Raw genomic sequence first — 6661 nt, 5'->3', positions numbered from 1 at the left:
CAAGTTCCCGTTAGGTAACCTAGATAGTACAAGTCCCCGCAAGGTAACCTCCATAGTCCAAGTGCCCGATAGGTAACCTAGATATTCCAAGTTTCTGTTAGCTAACCTAGATAATCCAAGTGCCCGCTAGGTAACCTACATAGTCCAAGTGCCATTTCGTTAACCTAGATAGTCCAAGTGCCTGCTAGGTAACCTACATAGTCCAAGGGCCCGCTAGGTAACCTATATAGTCCAAGTGCCCGCTAAGAAATCAAGATAGTCCAAGTGCCCGTTAGGTAACCTAGATAGTCCAAGTGCCCGCTATGTAACCTAGATAGTCCAAGTGCCCGTTACCTAACCTAGATAATCCAATTGCCCGCTATGCAACATACATAGTCCAAGTGCCCATTGGTTAACCTAGAAGTCCAAGTGCAAGCTAGGTAACCGGGACTGTCCAAGTGCCCGCTAGGTTACCTACATAGTCCAAATGCCCGCTAATTAACCTAGATAGTCCAAGTGCCCGCTAGGTAACATAGATAGTGCAAGTGCCCGCTAGGTAACCTACATAGTCCAAGTGATCGCTAGTTAACCTAGATAGTCCAAGTGCCCGCTAGGTAACCTAGACAGTCCAAGTGCCTGCTAGGTAACCTACATAGTCCAAGGCCCCACTAGTTAACCTAGATATTCCAAGTGCCCGCTAGTTAACCTAGATCGTCCAAGTGTATGCTAGTTAACCTACATAGTCCAAGTTCCCGTTAGGTAACCTAGATAGTACAAGTCCCCGCAAGGTAACCTCCATAGTCCAAGTGCCTGATAGGTAACCTAGATATTCCAAGTTTCTGTTAGCTAACCTAGATAATCCAAGTGCCCGCTAGGTAACCAACATAGTCCAAGTGCCATTTCGTTAACCTAGATAGTCCAAGTGCCTGCTAGGTAACCTACATAGTCCAAGGGCCCGCTAGGTAACCTATATAGTCCAAGTGCCCGCTAAGAAATCAAGATAGTCCAAGTGCCCTTTAGGTAACCTAGATAGTCCAAGTGCCCGCTATGTAACCTAGATAGTCCAAGTGCCCGTTACCTAACCTAGATAATCCAATTGCCCGCTATGCAACATACATAGTCCAAGTGCCCATTGGTTAACCTAGAAGTCCAAGTGCAAGCTAGGTAACCGGGACTCTCCAAGTGCCCGCTAGGTTACCTACATAGTCCAAATGCCCGCTAATTAACCTAGATTGTCCAAGTGCCCGCTAGGTAACATAGATAGTGCAAGTGCCCGCTAGGTAACCTACATAGTCCAAGTGATCGCTAGTTAACCTAGTTGGTCCAAGTGCCCGCTAGGTAACCTAGACAGTCCAAGTGCCTGCTAGGTAACCTACATAGTCCAAGGCCCCGCTAGTTAACCTAGATATTCCAAGTGCCCGCTAGTTAACCTAGATCGTCCAAGTGTATGCTAGTTAACCTACATAGTCCAAGTTCCCGTTAGGTAACCTAGATAGTACAAGTCCCCGCAAGGTAACCTCCATAGTCCAAGTGCCCGCTAGGTAACCTAGATATTCCAAGTTTCTGTTAGCTAACCTAGATAATCCAAGTGCCCGCTAGGTAACCTACATAGTCCACGTGCCATTTCGTTAACCTAGATAGTCCAAGTGCCTGCTAGGTAACCTACATAGTCCAAGGGCCCGCTAGGTAACCTATATAGTCCAAGTGCCCGCTAAGAAATCAAGATAGTCCAAGTGCCCGTTAGGTAACCTAGATAGTCCAAGTGCCCGCTATGTAACCTAGATAGTCCAAGTGCCCGTTACCTAACCTAGATAATCCAATTGCCCGCTATGCAACATACATAGTCCAAGTGCCCATTGGTTAACCTAGAAGTCCAAGTGCAAGCTAGGTAACCGGGACTGTCCAAGTGCCCGCTAGGTTACCTACATAGTCCAAATGCCCGCTAATTAACCTACATAGTCCAAGTGCCTGCTAGGGAACCTACATAGTCCAAGTGCCCGCTCTGGAACATACATAATCCAAGTGCCCGCTAGGGAATCTACATAGTCCAAGGGCCCGGTAGTTAACGTAGATACTCCAAGTGCCTCTAGTTAATCTACATAGTCTAAGGGCCCGCAAGTTAACCTACATAGTCCAAGTATCCGCTAGTTAACCTAGATCGTCCAAGTGCCCGCTAGTCAACCTACATAGTCCAAGGGCCCGCTAGTTAACCTACATAGTCCAAGGGCCCGCTAGTTAACCTACATCGTCCAAGGGCCCGCTAGTTAACCTACGTAGTCCAAGTGCCCCCTAGTTAACCTACATACTCCAAGTGTCCGCTAGGTAACCTAGACAGTTCAAGTGACCACTAGGTTACCTACATAGTCCAAGTGACTGTTCGTTTACCTACATAGTCCAAGTGCCCGCTAGGTAACCAATATAGTACAAATGCCCGCTAGGGACCCTAATAGTCCAAATGCCCGCTAGTTTACCTAGATAGTCCAAGTGCTCGCTACTTAACATAGATAGTCCAAGTGCCCGCTAGTTAACCTAGATAGACCAAGTGCCTGCTAGGGAACCTATCTAGTCCAAGTGCCCGATAGGGAACCTACATAGTCCAAGTGCCCGCTAGAAAACATAGATAGTCCAAGTACCCGCTAGGAAACGTACATAGTCCAAGTGCCCGCTAGGTAACCTAGATAATCCAAGTGCCCGCTAGGGAACGTACATAGTCCAAGTGCCCGCTAGGTAACCTAGATAGTCCAAATGCCCGCTAGGGAACCCAAACAGTCCAAGTGCCCGTTACGTAACCTAGATAGTCCAAATGCCCGCAAGGGAACCCACATAGTCCAAGTGCCCGCTAGGGAACTTACATAGTCCAAGGGCCCGCTAGGGAACATACATAGTCCAAGTGCCCGTTAGTTAACCTAGATAGTCCAAGTGCCCGCATGGTAACCTAGATAGTCCAACAGCCCGGTAGGTAACCTACATACTCCAAGTACCCGCTAGGTAACGTAGATAGTTCAAGTGCCAGCTAGGTAACCTAGATAGTCCAAGTGCCCGCTAGGTACCCTACAAAGTCTAAGTTCCCGCTAGGTAACCTATATAGTCAAAATGACCGCTAGGGAGCCTACATAGTCCAAATGCTCGCTAGGTAACCTAGATAGTCTAAGGGCCCGTTTGGTAACCTACATAGTCCTAGTGCCTCCTAGTTAACCTACATTTACCAAGTGCCCGATAGGGATCCTACATAGTCCAAGTGCCTGCTAGGTATCCTACATAGTCCAAGTGCCCGTTAGGTAACCTAGATAGTCCAAATGCCCGCCAGGAAACCCACATAGTCCAAGTGCCCACTAGGGAACTTACACAGTCCAAGGGCCCGCTAGGGGACGTACATTGTCCAAGTGCCCGCAGGTTAACCTACATCGTCCAAGGGCCCGCTAGTTAACCTAGCTAGTCCAAGTGCCCGCTAGTTAACCTACATAGTCCAAGTGCCCGCTAGGTAACCTAGACATTTCAAGTGACCACTAGGTTACCTACATAGTCCAAGTGCCCGTTCGTTAACCTACATAGTCCAAGTGCCCGCTAGATAACCTAGATATTCCACGTTCCTGTTAGCTAACCTAGATAATCCAAGTGCCCGCTAGGTAACCTACATAGTCCTAGTGCCATTTCCTTAACCTAGATAGTCCAAGTGCCTGCTAGGTAACCTACATAGTCCAAGTGCCCACTAGGTAACCTAAATAATCCAAATGCCCACTAGGGAAACTACATAGACCAAGTGCCCGCTAGTTAACCTAGATAGTCCAAGTGCCCGCTAGTAAACCTAGATAGTCCAAGTGCCCACTAGTTAACCTACATCGTCTAAGTGCCCGCTAGTTAACCTAGATAATCCAAGTGCCCGCTAGTTAACCTACATAGTCCAAGGGCCCTTTAGTTAACCTAGATAGTCCAAGTGCCCGCTAGGGGACGTACATAGTCCAAGTGCCCGCTAGGTAACCTAAATAGTCCAAGTGCCCGCCAAGGTATGTACATAGTTCAAGTGCCCGCTAGGTAACCTAGATTGTCCAAGTGTCCGCTAGTTAAACTACATAGTCCAAGTGCCCTCTAGGTAACTTAGATAGTCCAAGGTCCTGCTAGTTCACATACATGGTCCAATGCCCGATAGGGAACCTACGTAGTCCAAGTGCCCGCTGAGGAACCTACATAGTCCAAGTGCCCGATAGGGAATCTACATATTCCAAGTGCCCGTTAGGGAACCTAGATAGTCCAAGTGCCCGTAGGGAACTTATATAGTCCAAGTGCCCGCTAGGGAACCTACATACTCAAAATGCCCGCTAGGGAACCTGCATTGTACAAGTGCCCGCGACTTAACCTAGATAGTCCACGTGCCCGCTAGTTAACCTACATAGTCCAAGTGCCCGATAGTTAACCTACATATTCCAAGTGCATGATAGGGAACCTACATAGTCCAAGTGCCCGCAGAGGAACCTACATAGTCCAAGTGCCCGTTAGGGAACCTAGATAGTCCAAGTGCCCGTAGGGAACCTATATATTCCAAGTGCCCGCTAGGGAACCTACATAGTAAAAGTGCCCGCTAGGGAACCTGCTTTGTGCAAGTGCCCGCTAGTTAACCTAGATACTCCAAGTGCCCGCTAGTTAACTTAGATAGTCGAAGTGCCCAATAGTTAACCTACATAGTCGAAGGTCAGCTAGTTAACCTAGATAGTCCAAGTGCCCGCTAGTTAACCTACATAGTCCAAGTGCCTGCTAGTTAACCTACATAGTCCAAGGCCCCGCTAGTTAACCTAGAAATTCCAAGTGCCCGCTAGTTAACCTAGATCGTCCAAGTGTATGCTAGTTAACCTACATAGTCCAAGTTCCCGTTAGGTAACCTAGATAGTACAAGTCCCCGCAAGGTAACCTCCATAGTCCAAGTGCCCGCTAGGTAACCTAGATATTCCAAGTTTCTGTTAGCTAACCTAGATAATCCAAGTGCCCGCTAGGTAACCTACATAGTCCAAGTGCCATTTCATTAACCTAGATAGTCCAAGTGCCTGCTAGGTAACCTACATAGTCCAAGGGCCCGCTAGGTAACCTATATAGTCCAAGTGCCCGCTAAGAAATCAAGATAGTCCAAGTGCCCGTTAGGTAACCTAGATAGTCCAAGTGCCCGCTAGGTAACCTAAATAGTCCAAGTTCCCGCTAGGTAACCTAGATAGTCCAAGTGCCCGTTACCTAACCTAGATAATCCAATTGCCCGCTATGCAACATACATAGTCCAAGTGCCCATTGGTTAACCTAGAAGTCCAAGTGCAAGCTAGGTAACCGGGACTGTCCAAGTGCCCGCTAAGTTACCTACATATTCCAAATGCCCGCTAATTAACCTACATAGTCCAAGTGCCCTCTAGGTAACCTAGATAGTGCAAGTGCCCGCTAGGTAACCTACATAGTCCAAGTGACCGCTAGTTAACCTAGATAGTCCAAGTGCCCGTTCGTTAACCTAGATAGTCCAAGTACCCGCTAGGTAACCTACATAGTCCAAGTGCCTGCTAGGTAACCTACATAGTCCAAATGCCCGTTCGTTAACCTACATAGTCCAAGGACCCACTATTTAACCTAGATCGTCCAAGTGCCTCGGTTAACCTACATAGTCCAAGTGCCCGCAAGGTAACCTATATTGTCCAAGTTCCAGCTATGTAACCTAGATAGTCCAAGGGCCCGCTAGTTAACATACATAGTCCAAGTGCCCGCTAGGTAAACTAGATATCCAAGTTCCCGCTAAGGAACCTACATAGTCCAAGTGCACGCTAGTTAACCCAGATAGTCCAAGTGCCCGCTAGTTAACCTAGATAGTCCAAGTGCCGTTAGGTAACCTATATAGTGCAAGTGTCCCCTAGTTAACCTACATAGTCCAAGTGCCCGGTAGTTAACCTACATAGTCCAAGTGTCCGCTAGTTACCTAGATAGTCCAAGGGCGCGCTAGTTAACCTATATAGTCCAAGTGCCCGTTAGTTAACTTACATAGTTAAAGTGTCCGTAAGGAACATATATAGTCCAAGTGCCTGCTAGGGAACATACAGAGTCTAAGTGCCCGCTAGGGAACCTACGTAGTCCAAGTGCCCGCTAGGGAATCTACATAGTCCAAGGGCCCGCTAGTTAACGTAGATAGTCCAAGTGCCGCTAGTTAATCTACATAGTTCAAGGGACCGCTTGTTAACCTACATAGTCCAAGTACCGGCTAGTTAACCTAGATCATCCAAGTGTCCGCTAGTTAACCTACACAGTACAAGTGCCCGCTAGGGAACCTACATAGTCCAAGTGCCTGCTAGGGAACCTACATAGTCCAAGTGCCCGCTCTGGAACATACATAGTCCAAGTGCAAGCTAAGTAACCTAGATAGTCCAAGTGCCCGCTAGTTAACCTACATAGTCCAAGTGCCTCTAGTTAATCTACATAGTCTAAGGGCCCGCAAGTTAACCTACATAGTCCAAGTATCCGCTAGTTAACCTAGATCGTCCAAGTGCCCGCTAGTTAACCTACATAGTCCAAGGGCCCGCCAGTTAACCTACATAGTCCAAGGGCCCGCTAGTTAACCTACATCGTCCAAGGGCCCGCTAGTTAACCTACGTAGTCCAAGTGCCCCCTAGTTAACCTACATACTCTAAGTGCCCGCTAGGTAACCTAGACAGTTCAAGTGACC

The sequence above is a fragment of the Tenrec ecaudatus genome (genome assembly GCF_050624435.1).
Source record: "Tenrec ecaudatus isolate mTenEca1 chromosome 2 unlocalized genomic scaffold, mTenEca1.hap1 SUPER_2_unloc_10, whole genome shotgun sequence".
NCBI classification, from domain to species: domain Eukaryota; kingdom Metazoa; phylum Chordata; class Mammalia; order Afrosoricida; family Tenrecidae; genus Tenrec; species Tenrec ecaudatus.
This window is presented reverse-complemented; position numbering follows the sequence as displayed.